This window comes from Sparus aurata, chromosome 21, assembly GCF_900880675.1.
Source record: "Sparus aurata chromosome 21, fSpaAur1.1, whole genome shotgun sequence".
In the NCBI taxonomy this organism is placed as follows: domain Eukaryota; kingdom Metazoa; phylum Chordata; class Actinopteri; order Spariformes; family Sparidae; genus Sparus; species Sparus aurata.
In genome coordinates this window covers 1,264,135-1,280,495 of record NC_044207.1, presented here as the reverse complement: position 1 = coordinate 1,280,495, position 16,361 = coordinate 1,264,135, and the positions used below count along the sequence as shown (strand labels likewise).

The 16,361-nt window shown below is 43.6% G+C and overlaps 1 long non-coding RNA gene across 2 annotated transcripts; it reads right to left on the bottom strand.

Annotated features, from left to right (window-relative positions):
* Window positions 1–13,201: 13,201 nt before the first annotated feature.
* LOC115572205 (uncharacterized) lies at window positions 13,202–14,503 on the bottom strand. Of its 2 annotated transcripts, none has more exons than XR_003982041.1 (4): window positions 14,350–14,503; window positions 14,211–14,271; window positions 14,065–14,142; window positions 13,202–13,482 (listed from the first exon to the last, which is right to left on the bottom strand). It is a non-coding gene; the product is annotated as an uncharacterized LOC115572205 (long non-coding RNA). The 2 variants fall into 2 exon arrangements; XR_003982042.1 differs by lacking the exon at window positions 13,202–13,482 and adding an exon at window positions 13,528–13,988.
* Window positions 14,504–16,361: the final 1,858 nt, after the last annotated feature.

The window sequence follows — 16,361 nt, the reverse complement described above, 5'->3', positions numbered from 1 at the left end:
ACCTGGTGATAAATGCTCACATGAATAAGTTACTGAACATGACTCCAGTAAAAAGGGCCACTGATGTGGTGTCTTTGCGCAAATTGTATGATGACTGTGAAGTGCAAGTACACAGCCTTGATGCCCTGGGTGTTTTATCTGACACTTATGGAAGTCTTTTATGCCCCATATTGTTAAAAATTATTCCTGAGGAAATTGCCCTTGATTTCACCCGACAAGAAGTTGATAATGTGCTCAAGGCAAAGGATTTGATGGAGTTCCTGAGGAAAGCCTGAGGAAAAGAAATGCTGGCCGAGAGAAGGAGCGCAAAATAAGAAGACCATTCATGGGCACCACGGCTTTGGCTGCAGCTTTCCACACATGGAGTCCAAACGATAACTTTTGGAGAGGAGATCATAAATCTCCCGAGTGTACAGAATTCACTGTCGATATCAGAAGAGATAAATTAAAGCGATTTGGCAGATGTTTTATATGTCTAGGGCCCAGACACCTTGCGCGTAATTGTAAGGCGCAAGGCATTGGATGTGACGCATGCAGCAAACAATCAAAATGTGCACAAGACGATAACATTAACGAATCCACACCCGCAGACACTGTAGTGTCAGTTTCCCTAAGCAATTCTGACTGTATTGTTACAAACTGCTACAGTTTGGATAGATGCCCCTAGACAAAGCCAATTAGCAAAATGTTTATTAGATGGGGGGAGCCAACGCAGTTTCATTCGGGAAGACATCTCCAGGGCTCTGCGACTGCCAATTGTGGGAACAGAAGTTATAAAATTACACGCATTTGGCTCTGTAACTCACAAAAGAGTAATGTCAAAGACGGTCAAGACAATTCTGAGAAACTTAAACGAATGAAGCTGTGAATGTGGAATTATTGGAAACACCAACTGTATGCTCTTCAAAAATACAAATGGCAGATGAAACATTAAAGGGACAGTGTGTAACAATTTAAGTAATTTATTAACTCAAATCAACGTCTTCGTTCATAAGTAAGTCCTCATTGGTGTACAATTACCTCTGCCAACAATCTGACTTATCCTCCTGAGCGAAGAATTACCTATCTGAATATACATAGCACGGGCAAGCTCTATGGAGGCCGCCATGTCTTTCCGGTTTTAAAAAAACTATGGACTGCTGAGAGGGACGCAAAGCACTACGTGGTGCTACGTAGTAAGGCTAAATGCATTTTTGCTCAGAGCCAGCTTGACTGCGGAACTGAGAGGGAACCTCTAGTTTTATAGCCTTAATAACTAACTACATCTACCTCATTACTTGAATCAGTAGAAATACTCAACGCTGTTGGGAAAGAGTCCATATTTTGAAAATGAGTTTCTTGTCTGTCAGGGCCACCGTAGCTTCCGGAACGTCTCCAACGTCTTCAGAACGGGAGGGGTGAGCAAAGGAGTGTTGCAATGTAGAACCTCATAGGTAGATGGCGCTAAATACTTGATATATAACACACTGTCCCTTTAAGATGGTACCTGGAAGACAAGGGTCTGCAGGTCACTGACACTCCGGTGAGAGGCATGGAAAAAGAATGTCTGGGAATCTTGATTAGAGGAGATCAATACTGGAACGTGGTGTCAGGACGCACAGAGAGACTCAACAACGGACTCGTGGCTGTGGAAAGTACATCTGGATGGCTGATTCAAGGTGTTGTGTCCATCCCTGTTATGAATGTTACCAAAGAACCTGTGGATGTTTTGCATCTGAGTGTCGGAGAAGAACAAAACCTGAAAGAACAGCTGCGGAAATTCTGGGAGACGAAGTTGCTGGGAATCCAGATGGAAACAGAACGGAGCCTGGAGACAGATGCAGTTTGGTGGTTCAATGAGTCAGTGAAATGTCACCAAGGTAGTTATGAAGTTTGTTTGCCTTGGAAAGAAAATAATGTCAAACTGGCTACTAATTACTGTACTGCACTGAATCAATTGAAAGGTCTTGCCAAAAGATTTCAGAATAATGCGCAACTGTATGATCAATATAATCAAGGTTTTAAAGAGTATTTGGCTGAAGGAATTATTGAATAAGTTATTAATGTTCACACATAAAACCTAGTATATTATCTACTGCATCATCCAGTGATTAAGGAAGGTAGAGCTACTACTAAGGTACGAGTAGTGTTTGATGCCTCTTCTCATGAGAAAGAAAGTCCCTCGCTAAATGAGTGTTTACGGGCGGCTGTGGCTCAGTGGGTAGAGCGGGTCGCTCTACCCGTCTAGTGAGCGGAAGGTCACTTGTTCGAATCCTGGCTCCCCCTAGTTGCGTGTCGAAGTGTCCTTGAGCAAGATGCTGAACCCCAAATTGCTCCTGATGAGCAGTTGGCGCCTTGCATGGCAGCCTTCATCATCAGTGTGTGAATGGGTGAATGTGGCATGTATTGTACAGCGCTTTGAGCTGTCGTTAGACTGGAAAAGCGCTATAAAAATGCAGACCATTTACCATTAACTGGACCTGATTTGCTTAACATTTTGATTAAATTCCGACAGCACAGAGTTGCAATAATGGCAGACATAAGTAAAGCATTTTTACAAATTAACGCAAATGAGAAGGACAGAGATGTGCTTCGCTCCTTATGGCTGAAGGAGCAACCAGTCCCCTTTGATGAGTTAAAGGTGATGATTATGAGAATGGCGCGCGTGCCATTCGGCGCATCTGCTAGTCCCTTCTTGTTGGCAGCAACGATTAAACATCACCTCAAAAAATATGAGCACATCTATCCAGATGAAGTAAAGATGTTGGATGAGTTTTTCTATGTGGATGATTTTATTACTGGAACGGAGAGTGATGACAAGGCCCTGAAATTATCTCGGAGAGCCGAAGAAATCTTGTCAAGTGCAAACATGAAATTATGCAAGTGGAACACCAACTCACCTGTGTTGCCAACTGTGTGGAATCAGGAACATGAAATGGAGCAAGTGGAAATCAAAGATCTAAATCTGCTCAAGGTCCTAGGCTTTACTTGGAAAACTGACACTAATGAATTTGTGTTTGAGACTAATGAATTGATTGAATATCTGCAGGACAGAAAGGACACAAAGCGTGGTGTGCTTCAGGCTGCTGTGCGCATCTTTTGATCCCATCGGATTGTTGTCTCCATTCGTCATTGGAGTCAAGTGTCTTTTCCAGGAGATGTGGGAGAGAGGAATTGCATAGGACCAAGATCTTCCTGATGATCTGGTGGAGAAATGGCATAAATGGTGATCAGAAATCCCAGATTTGAGAAACATTGCCATTAACCGACAATACGATGTTGACCTGAACAGTGATGAGTGGAGCAATAGGAACGAGTGCGCAGGATCTAAAGGAGGATGATCTGTGGTGGCACGGGCCTGAGTGGCTGAAAGATGTGAGTAGTGAGGTATCTGGACTGCAACACATTCTGGCCCTTAATTCAACTCAGTTTAAATTTAACCTGTTCCTCCTTGTGTAAGTTAAGGAATGTAGACAATACGGGGCTCACAGCTCCAAGGGACCTTGGAGGCAGCACTCAGCTGTGTGTGGGTCAAAGGTTAGCAGAAGACAAGGCCACTAGGGACTAAAACGGAGCCTGACTCCTATGTCAGATGGAGGAAGATATCTAAACGTGTACATCTCCAGAAAAGGAAAGAGGATCATTTAGGTAATTTTGGAATACAAGACCCAAGGAGGGACAGTAACAGATTAGCCATTTATGGGAGATGAGCAGGGAAGATAGACCACCTCCTTTTCATGTCAATTGGATAGATGGACCCTCAACCCACCACAGTGACCAATTAGGAGTAGGCAGGTACAGCCCAAGGGACTTTAAGAAGGCCCCGACGAGTAGAGATGGGGGGGTGGCACTTGGAAAAACCTCCTAAGAAGCAAAGGCTGAGGTTTTGAGGGAGCAGGGGGCAGAGCATTTTTTGGCATTGTTTTGTCCACAGATTTGACAATATCAGAAAGTGGCCGCTTCTGACCCGGATTCAAGGCGCTAGATTCTGTTTTGATAAAGATTGCTTCTTCATTCCATCCGCCTTGCCTCCGCAGACTAAGTAAATCTTTGAGAATAACAGCTTGGATACAGCGTTTTGTTTATAACGCATGGACCAGAGAGAGACGCACTGGAGAGCTGTGTACGGAGGAGATACAGCAAGCGGAGAATTACTGGATCAAGCAGAAACAACATGTCGGCTTTCCAAAGGAAGTGGATCACTTGTTACAAGTTTGGACAGACAATCACAAATCATTACACTGAGGCCGTTTTTGGATGAGTTTGGACTGCTGCGTGTGGGAGGAAGATTACAGGAGGCAAATTGGTCTTAAGGCAGGAACACACCGGCCCAACCGTTGGACGTCTGAAGCGTTTGGAGAGACTCGGACGAGGTCGGCAACTAATATGTGCGGTGTGTTCAGCTGCGTCGGAAGCTTTCGGAGCCGCTCAGACATTGTCTGATCCGATTCAACATGCGAAGTCTGAGGAGGTTGGCTGACGGCCGTCTGAGCCATTGGATACTCTGCTTGGCGGTGTGCTAGCGAATCAGCGCGGTGTGTGGGAGGGGCAGAATACTGTGTGCGCATTGGTTTTCTACGCACTCCGTTCCGTCATTTCTTGTTTTCATGTTTTGGAGTACTGGCATGAGACTAGCTGTTATAATGTCCGTTCAGGACGAATTAATCTGTGTTCGTTTGGTAATGCCTCGCTGCATGTTTAGTATGCAGCTGTTTTTGTCTAAAATAGTTGAGTTTCGTTTTGATCGAAAGTTAAGAGAGTTGCGTGCATAAACCTCTAGTCCAGCGTCTTTAACACTAGAGCCACCTGCTTATTGCATCTTGCGCAAGTGCAGAACGTACACGCAGAGCTGTTTCTTGCTATAAGCGGACTATGCGGGTGCATAGGGCCCCCGCGCCACTAGAGGGCCCCCTCAAGTTGCAAGGTCAGCTGCAATACCTGAGGAATGACCCGAAGGAAAAGATGTGAAAAGGACCTGACACCTGGCCCGCTGATTGGTCAGATCTCGTGTCTACCACGCCGCATTGCTATGACGACCAGTACTACTAAACTAGGAGGGGGCGGGGATTTGCGCCGAGCCGTAAGTTTAGGTCATTCACGGCATGGCGACCAAACTAGCTTATTCATCTGCCGCAGAAAAAAGAAGAAACAAGATGAAGAAAAACGCTCGCTGGATAAAGGTAAGGTTTTTTTTTTCCTTATGTGGGTTGGAGGGGCTAGCTAAAATGCCGCATTTTTTAGTTAGCTTAAGTGTTTGCTTTAGGAGAGGGCTAAAATAAAATGTATCTCACATGTGAATGCCATAACACTGATTGACTGAAGTGACACCCGTTTTGGTGAATCACAGCAGGTCCAGTTCGTTGGCATTATATTTGTGAGGGAGGGTGTGTGTTATGCTGGTCCGTCATAGTCCTCCTCTGCTCTTCAATATTTGTCACATAACATTACTTTAGGATTGTTTTTATGATTAATTTATCAATTTTAGTGTTTCCTCAGTTTTTAGGTCTCTAATGTGAAGTGTGCTAAACAACCCTAATGCATATGAGGCCTACTGTGGATTATTATGGACTATTGTGGCAGTAGATTATTGCTCTGAGGGGATTATTGTTGACTCTACTGAGCTAGTTGCGTCTTTCTTTTCCACATTTATTAGAATATTTATTGTGACAATATAATTTGAACACATTTGCCTACATTCCTACAGTTTAGTTATGTTTTTGATGTATTACTTTGTTTTATTCAAAAGAATCATAATAACACAAATTTAAGTCAATTTAAAGTGAACTATACTATATAGGACCATTAGTTCTGCCCACAGAATATAAGTTAAGACCAAATCATCAGTTAAGCAAGTAGTTCACTTTGTGAAATATAAACTAAGATATTCCTTCAATATCACATAAAGCTCATCAGTCATTTATCTTTGTTAACTATTTGAAACTGCTTAAAAGTGACAACTTTGAAATTGGGTGCATGCTTTAAAGGGACACTGTGCTGTATATTGCAAGGTTTAAAATAAAAACAAATTATGAATTTCTCCATTAGTGTAACATAACTCAATTATATAGTATGCTTAGGATCTGTTTTGCTTGGTAACCTGAGGAGTTTCGTCTTTGCAGGAGCAATTCTGAAGTATTTTGGAGCCGCAGAACAGGAAGCAGCACTGCCGCCTTCAGCACCAGAGATTGGCAAACAGCTCTCATATGCTGGCAAGGAAGCAGAAATTTTGAGGAGGGGCTTAGGGTAGATCTGCTTAAAACACAAGACTGAGGGCCTGATTTACTAAGATCCCAGATAAGCGGCGCTAAATTGCTTGCGCGCGCTAACAGATTGCACGCGCTGTTGGTTTGCGAGTGATGGGTGATCAACTAAGATTGCTCGCGCAATGAATAACAGGTGCAAACGTGTTGGAAACCGCCCTATTTAAATGAGGTTTTTGCGTGTGTTACTAGTTTTCACCATGGAGAACATGGGAGCGAGTGGGCGCAACGAAAGATGAAATTTGAAGCTATTGAATTGGAGGTGTTAGTGGAAGAGGCAAACACACATATTCACGAGTTACAACAAAGAAACATTAATATATCCAGGAGAAACGCAATATGGGATGATATCTGTGACAAAGTCAATGCTGTCAGCAAAACAAGAAGAACGGCCGATGAAATTAAGAGGGGATGGCAAGATGTAAGAAGAAGAGCAAAGGAAAAAATGGCTTATAATAAAACCTCGGCAAATAAAACAGGTGGTGGACCAGCAGGTGCTGCTGACTTTCTCCGATGAACAGATTTTGGGAATTCAAGGATGTGACACCCTTGAGCCAGAAACTGTAGAGCAAGCTATGCCCAAAATAGCACAAACACGCGTTTCTTTTATTGGATACATTAAATTTATTCAGATATGTGCCAAAAAAAAGAAAGAAAAAAAAAAAGAAAAAGAATATGCTTCCTGTGTTAACGTTTAGTTGAATGTGCACTGAAAACGCGTAATTTCATAATTTAGGCTACAAAAGTATTTTTGCTTCTGCATTTCTCAGAGGATTTTATTTTCCAACAGTGACGCAAAAGTGTTTGCGTTTCATTTTACAGCATCACAAAATGTTTTTCCGTATGATGAAACAGTCTGTGGCACTTGAAGACGGGTTACACTCCATTGCACAGGAGGTGCGAGCTGTGGCCTCTGTGACGCGCGCACTCAGGCGGGACACTCGTGCCATCGTTACGCACACCAGGCAGCTGGTCAGTGCTGTATCGGGGCTGACGGTGGCCTCAATGCCCTGGCAAAAGGGATCGAGGGTGGCGTGCAGAGAGTCGGGAGGTCATTAAACACCAGTGTTGTTTCATCTGAGCAGCCGGGAGAGGGAGGTGAGATCGCAGGAGGAGATGGACGCGCGTTACGCATTAGTGGACACCAGCGCAGCCTGCGAAAACGGAAAGAAAATAGATAATTTCAACATTCATTTTGTTTAAATTTAGGCTGGGTTGTCGTTTTTTGGTGGCTGTTATTGTTTGTTATGTTTGGTTAGAGATAGTTCGTTTGTTGTGCCTATGCCACCTCCTTGCTACAACGACCGCAGCCATGTGTGCGTAAAGCTGTGCCAGTTAATACATGACTTTCAAACGTGCTAAATAAAGACGCAAAATCAGCGAACGCAATTAGTTCCAGGTTTGGTAAATCACATTGCGTGCGCTAAATTAATCTATTTGCATCTACTCCTCCCAATATTTTGCGTGTTCTGGCAGAGACGCCCATATTTACATATTCATTAAGGCAAACACGCTAAATGGATTGCGCGTGCTATTTTGCCCGTTTGAGGGACGCAATCCTCGTTGCGTCCGGTCAGTAGATCAGTTTCAACGCGTGTTTGCGCGCGCAATCAAGTTTGCACGCGTTTTTACACACGGAAACCTTTAGTAAATCAGGCCCTCAGATGATACTGATAATCATCACAAAGTGGTGTGATTGTGTTATATAGTTCTGTATGGTTCCTTTAAAGTATTGTTTTTATTGTTGGTTTGTTTTCATTGTTGCATTTTTATTGTATGCTGGTTTATTGTGTTGGTCCTGAAGGGCTTGTGTTGCATTTGAAAGGTTCCTTACTACCTACTACTAACAGTATTATTCTCGTTAGTTTTGTTGTTTTTATTGTTTGCATATTGATATGGATGCTGGCTCATTGTGATTTTCTTTTCTAAGTAATAGCCTATTTTATTTTCTCTACAAATTTAACTTTAGTTTTGGGTGTATGTATGTTATATGTTTAATGTCAGCTTAAAATAAAATAAAATTGAGGACACTCCAACAGTTTCATTTATTGACCTATCAAGGATCCCTATTGCTTACCTTGTATTAGCATTTTCTATCAGTTCAACTTACTAGTGTGGGTCAACTTAAGATTGATTTTAATTTGAGAGAGGTTTTCACGACTCTAGCCTGTTTTCCTCTTAAAATGTAATAGATTGTTGCATCTTTATGGATCACCCAAAAGGGTTAGGAATCTATCCATCATAGTTTGACAAAATAGGGGCCCCCAAACAGCATCATGCATAGGGCCCCCAAAAAGACAGAAACGGTCCTGCGTACACGCTACTGTGGAGTAGGCAGCACGTCGAAGTGATGTGTTCAATGCAACTTTTCAGACAAGAGGCAACAGAGTGGTCGGAGAGTGGTCGGATTAGGCAGTTGGACATCTGGGTGGTGTGTGGGGGCCTTTATTCCCAGAAGCACCCATGCATCCTGCCAGGTAATGACAAGTTTTCAGAACTTTTGATACAAAGAGCCCATAGAGATATGATGCATTCAGGCTTATAAGCTGCTCTCAATCAGCTCAGAGAAACGTATTGGATTCTTTGAGTGAGACAGATGACGAAGAGATGTGTAAAATGTTGTTTGCTCTGTAAATGAGGTCAAGTTAAAGCTGGACAACAGGTTAGTGCGCCGTTGCCAAGGGAACGCATTAACACCACAGCGCAAGCCTTTGAAACAACTTGTGTGGACTTTGCTGGACCATTGTATGTGAAACCAGACAACAAGAAGGTATAAATAGCTTTATTTACATGTGCTGTAACACGAGCTGTACATTTGGAACTTGTGACAGATTTATCTACTGATACTTTCTTGCTCAAGATGTGCCTCCGGAAGGTGCTCGGGAGGTCTTGACTTGAACATGAGGAGCTTCAGACATTAATTTGTGAAGTTGAGGCTGTGATAAATTCTCGTCCCCTTACCTTTCTTCACACAGAGAGCAGTGAACCCTCACCTCTCACACCTGCTCATTTCCTGTCCGGACAAAGGATCACTACTCTTCCTTCCTACCCTGCGCGCGACTCCAGTTTGGATAAAACGAACACCACCCAGCTCAACAGGAGATGGCAGTATCGTCAGAGGCTGAGTAATTCATTTCTGGAATCGTTGGAGGAAGGATTACTTGATGGAGCTTTGTTCTGCTCATTGCGTGAGTAACTTGAACCAATCTGCACCATTCAAGGTGGGAGATGTTGTATTGTTACATGAAGATAAACAACCAAAACACATGTGGAAAATGGGAAAATAAGATCATGTCAGACTGCCTTCTCGTCTTGTTCTCAGGAGACCTGTTCAACTGCTCTACCCATTGGAAGTGGATGAACATTGATTGGAGGATGCAAGCTCATTGGGCCGGAGTATGTTGAGTCTATTTGCAGCTTGATGAGGGAATCACCTTCACCTGGAGCGTGACGTCACTCCCGGAGTGGGGGGGTGTTCGCCAGCAATTAAAGCTGAGCTGGGGACGCGCGCCAGGTGCGCTCCAGAGACTCAGGAAACCTTTTGTTCCCCTTCCCCTTTCCACAAAGTTTTTACATTTCCCTGCACCTTACACCCCCTCACTCCCGACCAGAGCCCCTCCTGTCCCCAGGAGCCCCACCCCAGCACCATCACCAGGAGCCACGCCCGGGCCCACTGAGCTACGCTCAGGTAGTGAGGAGAGCAGCAGACCCCCCACTTACCCTTCCAACCTCCAACCCCACCCCTACACCTCCACACAGCCAGCTAAGAGACATTCAGCACATGCTCAGCCTGCTCTGCTCCCACCTGATAGGTCAAACACAGTAGTCAACCCTAGAGTGTTTACTTATCTCTTTATTTTATCATTATTATTTTATTATTTTATGTATTTATTTATTTAATTATTATTATCTTTTATTGTACATATTTATTTATTTATTCATCCATGTTAAAGGGTTATAATATTATTAGGTCCAAACTCCTGATATCTAACATGTTCTAAAACTGATCTCTTCATTGACAATAGGATTGGGAGTTTATCGCATTTTAACACAGAATGCTACATGTTGAGTTTTAAACCTAATGACATATAAATCTTTTGTAATCTCATGTTGGAACATCCAGGGTCTGAGGTCTTCTGCTTTTGGCCTTAAGAGCAGGACCCCAGACTTTAAGAAAGAGATAGAAAATTCAGATATCATTGTTTTGCAGGAGACTTGGAATAGAGGAGACATGCCCACTGGTTGTCCTTTAGGTTATAGAGAAATCATTTTCCCATCTACGAAACTGAAAAGTGTAAGCCAAGGCAGAGATTCAGGAGGGATGTTGATCTGGTACAAGACGAACCTCACACACTCAATCGAATTAGAACCAAACTTCTACCAAACACAAGAAAACGTGCTGATCTGTGGTGACCTTAATGCCAGAACAGGCACAGAACCAGAGCTGATCAATGCACAGGGAGACAGACATATACCTGGCCAGATCAACATCCCCTCTCCTTCACACCGAAACAGGAACAACTTTGACAAAACCGTCAACTGAAACGGGCAGCAACTGCTGCAGTTGTGTCGCATGCTGGGTCTGTACATCGTCAATGGTTGGCTTCGAGGGGACTCCATTGGTCTCCACACTCACAGCTCTCCTCTTGGCAACAGCACCGTGGACTATAGTATTAAAGACCTGGAGCCCTTCAGTGTTAGAGCATTCACTGTCAGCCCCCTCACACCCTTATCTGATCACAGCAAAATCACCCTATACATTAGTAAGACACCAACTGACCCCCATATAGCAGAGCCCAGTAAACTCAACCGCTCCAAACAACCTTATAGATGGACAAGTAATAGCAAGGATGACTACCAGAGAGCCATCAGTCATCCAACAATCCAATGTCAGTTAGACCATTTTATCACCACCTCATATCCCCACAATAAGGACGGCCTGAACCAGGCTGTCCAGGATATTAACTCCACATATGACAGCACAGCGTTTCTATCCAAGCTGAAAAAATCTGAGTATCACAGTTCAAACTCAGCTAATGAAAAGTGGTTTGACTCTGACTGCAGGTGTCTGAGAAAAACACTCTGAAAATTATCCAATGAAAAACACAGACAACCTGACAATCATGAGCTCCGCCTCCAGTACTGGGAAACATTGAAATCATATAGAAAAACACTGAGAGCTAAAAAGGAGCAGCATGAACAAGGTCAACTTGAAGAAATTGAGGAGTCCATTGACTCAAACAGTTTTTGGAAAAAATGGCATTCATTCAACAAATCAGACAAGGAAGAATTGGCTATTCAAAATGGGGAAATATGGAAGAAACACTATACAGTACATCGCACTGGATTCAACCCAAAAGAATCTGCTCAACAAACTAGAATTCCCTGAATCAATTATTAAAGACAACCAAAATCCTTTGGATTATGAAATAAGTGAAGGGGAACTGCTGGCTAAGATCCAGGCCCTGCAGCCGAGGAAAGTAAGTGGCCCTGATGGCCTCTTAAATGAAATGCTTCAGTTTAGCGGCCAGAAAATCAAGACTGCCATATTGAAATGATTCAATCTAATACTAAACATTGGAAATTTTCCTGACACCTGGAGGCCAAGGGCTTATTGCTCCAATCCTTAAAAGTGGAAACAAATATGATCCAAACAATTACAGAGGCATATGTGTCAGCAGCAACCTGGGGAAGTAATTCTGCAGCATCTTAAACAGCTGACTGCAAAACTTCCTCAATGAGCACAATGTCCTGAACAAGAGTCAGATTGATTTTACACCACAACACAGAACCCCTGACCACATCTACACCCTCCACACCCTCATCCAGAAACACGTCTACCAGAACAACAACACAATCTTCTCTTGTTTTGTAGATTTCAAGAAGGCATTCGACTCAATTTGGCATCATGGTCTGTTCCTGAAATTACTAGAAAAGGGTATTGGAGGAAAAATCCATCATATTATTAAGACAATATATATAAATAATAAATGTGCTGTCAAAATTGGAACTAGGGAAACAGACTTCTTCCCCCAAAGTAGAGGAGTGAAGCAGTTGCACTTGCAGTGCTGCAGTCTGAGCCCCACCCTGTTTAATATTTACATCGACGAATTGGCCAAATCCCTGGAAGAGTCAGAGATCCCTGGTCTCACCCTCTCTGAGATAGAAGTCAAATGTTTACTGTTTGCAGATGACCCAATACTGCTCACTCCATCAAAGGAAGCTTTACAAAAGCAACTAGATCACCTAGTCTTCAAACATAGACATACCTGTCATAATCTGGATAAAAATGTTTCAGTCGATAATTGAACCAGTTGTATTGTATGGTAGTGAAGTGTGGGGCCCTCTCATGAACCAAGACTTAGAAAAATGGGACAAACACCCAATTGAAAGCTTGCATACTGAGATCTGCAAAAGCATCCTCAGAGTCCACAGGAACACCCCCAACAATGGATGCAGAGCTGAACTGGGCCAATTTCCCCTTTTAATTTGGATCCAAAAAAGAGCAATAAAGTTCTACCAACACCTCAGAGCTAGCAAGCCCAGCTCCTACCACTACAAAGCCCTACAATGCCAAGAGGAGAGCATAGAAGGGAGTCCCCTCAGTCAGCTGGTCCACAGGCTGAGCTCCAACAGCACCGGGCACCAAGACCGCCCTCACACCATCCAGACCCACCAAATTATAGCAAAAGAAAAAGACAATTAAACTGTTGGACATCCGCAACCAAAACCCAAAGCAAACTCCAATGCTATTTGGCCCTAAAAAGACAATACACCATGGCAGATTATCTAAGCTCTGTAACTGACCCGAGACTGAGGAAAACGTTGTGTGGCAAGGAGGAGGTGAAAAGAAAGGAAAAATACTAAAAGCTCAACAACGCCACCCTGGGAATTTCACCCAGAGAATTATTTTCTTACGCAAGGCACACAGGTTCGTAGTTACTTAAAGGCGAGAGACGTGGTTCAAAGTTTTAAAATGCATTTTATTTTAATATATTCTTAAAAATCAATTAACTCATTCACACAAAAGACAAACCTAATCAGGGCTGAGGCCGAAGTGGATGGACGAAGGCTAGTGCAGGGGAGGAATCCACCAAAATAAAGAAACAAACTTAAGTCACCGGGCACACGTGGCAGACACACTCTCAGTGAAGAAAAACCCACTCCAAGGGACACAGCAAGACAAGGCAAGGGAGGATGCCACCACCAGGTCACCAGCAACGCCACCACCGGCCTACAGCAACTGAAAAGGGAGGAAACAACAAATTAGTGGGGTTGCACACACACACACACACACACACACACACACACACACACACACAAAATGAAAGAAAACCTAACAAAACCATAACAGACAGACCCCTTCCCTAAAATCACAATATATCACTTAACTGCTGATATAACCAAAAAAAGAAAGAAAACAAAACTCAGTTACCAAATTCAATTAACGAGATTTACAAAATAGATTTACATAAACAGAATCCAAAATGAACTCAAACACACACTCAAAAATAATGAAACAGGATCCACACATTGATACACTCATTCACATAAGGGGCACCAGTCCCCAGTAAAACAGATAGTCGGGCCCAGCAGCCTGCGGCCGACCAACTGTCCTGTACAAGCCGACACTTCCGATGACCGCAGGACAACACCGTACGGCATGCAGCAGCAGCAAATATGAACGAGATGAACGTAGTAAACAACGCTCAAAGCAGCAGCGGCCCAGGGAGGTGGCTACAGTAACACCTAATTAAGGAAAACCATCATTAGCATTGGCTAAGTTAAAATGATGAGGTTATGCATTAACGTATAGGCTACATACCTTTTTAGTAGCACAGACACTCACACACTCATGAGAGGAGGGAGGGAGAAAGGACTCCAGGCAGCCGCCAGCATTTACCTGTGACCACACTAGCATTAGCCACCTAGCAGCATCAACCTCAACGGAGAGAGAGAGATGACACTCACCACCGCCAAACAATCACAGCGGCGCACACGGACAGGAAGCACACAGCAGCACACGATCGCCCTACAACACAACACAAATGCCTAAAACATAATGATCGAAATAAAACGAGCAGCGAGGTGAAGCAGCGTGCAGCCATACCTGTCGGGCACACAACCGCCGACCCGGAAATGATGAGAGGACGAACCGGTGGGCAGACTACCGCTTTTATACTGGCCCACCCCAATGCATAGCGGAAACCATAGTAACCAAATGTAAACAAAGGGCAAGAGGGGAAACAAGACAAAATGCTTATCCTGCTACAGTCGGCTATGTACAGACTCAGCGACCACAGCCTGGCCTTAGAGAGTGGCAGACACAGACAGACCTGGCTGCCCAGAGAGGACCGGCTGTGTTGGCTCTGTCCACACAGACAGGTGGAGACAGAGCAGCACTCCCTGCTACACTGTGACACATACACAGACATCAGAACCCAGATATACAGGTACAACCCCAGACTTCCCCAAACTATCAGATCAAGAAAAACTAGAATTGCAAGCAGTTATGAACGGGGGCCAAGCCCCCCCGCGCGACTCGGACCCTGCGCACCGCAGAACCCATGGAAGTTGGCCCAAAGGATGACGGGCTTGAGGCAAAAGTGAAGACACAGGCCAACGTCTGAGCCGTGGTTTTCGCTGTAATGGGAAGTGCACCGGAAGTGCAAAAGGCTGAATGTGTGCCGATTTGGATTTGTTGTAGTAAGCCATGCCCACATTGACCAGTCATGGCCACCTTCTAGATATGGTCTCAGGATTGGCCCTACATCATACCGACCAAATTTCGTAAAAATCGGTGTAGCCGTTCAAGAGATATAAACTTCCCATATTTTTTGGCGCCCCCTAGTGGACAAAATTCGCCAAATTCGGCTCATCCCTTCCCAGTGTCATGGCAACCAAGGATCTCAAATTTGGTGTTAATAGCATTTAGTTTGAGCAAGATATGAAACAGTTTCCATTTTTATAGCTAGCTACAGAAATGTGTTTGTTAATAATTTCCGCATTTTTTGACCGAGCAGAATTCTTTTGATAACTTTAGACGACGTCCAGCTGGAGAGTGTACATGCCAAGTTTCATGCAGATCGGACAAAATCCCACGGAGGAGTTCGAAAAAGTAGGTTTTGCATATGTGGCAATTTAGCGAACGTAATGTGCAGCAGAAGTGGGCGTGTCCCATGTCAGAAAACCCAGCTCTATTCAGGGAACATATGGATATAAGGTTTGCGAATGTGTTATTTAAAATGTAGAAGTTACAGGCAAAAATGCGATTGCATCCATTATAGCGCCACCTAGAGGAGTACATGTGCAATTGTTGTTATGGAAGAACTGTGTCCTATTCTTGATGTACCATATACATTTCAAAGCTCTCAGCATAATAGTTTGGCTGAAATTAATGTTTGTTGTTTATCTTGTAATAAGCCACGCCCACATTGACCAGTCATGACCACCTTCAAGATATGGCCTCAGGATTGGCCCTACATCATACCGACCAAATGTCGTAAAAATCGGTGTAGCCGTTCAAGAGATATAAACTTCCCATATTTTTTAGCGCCCCCTAGTGGACAAAATTCGCCAAATTCGGCTCATCCCTTCCCAGTGTCATGGCAACCAAGGATCTCAAATTTAGTGTTAATAGCATTTAGTTTGAGCAAGATATGAAACAGTTTCCATTTTTATAGCTAGCTACAGAAATTTGTTTGTTAATAATTTCCGCATTTTTTGACCGAGCAGAATTCTTTTGATAACTTTAGACCAAGTCCAGCTGGAGAGTGTACATGCCAAGTTTCATGCAGACCGGACAAAATCCCACGGAGGAGTTCGAAAAAGTAGGTTTTGCATATGTGGCAATTTAGCGAACGTAATGTGCAGCAGAAGTGGGCGTGTCCCATGTCAGAAAACCCAGCTCTATTCAGGGAACATATGGATATAAGGTTTGCGAATGTGTTATTTAAAATGTAGAAGTTACAGGCGAAATGCGATTGCATCCATTATAGCGCCACCTAGAGGAGTACATGTGCAATTGTTGTTATGGAAGAACTGTGTCCTATTCTTGATGTACCATATACATTTCAAAGCTCTCAGCATAATAGTTTGGCTGAAATTAATGTTTGTTGTTTA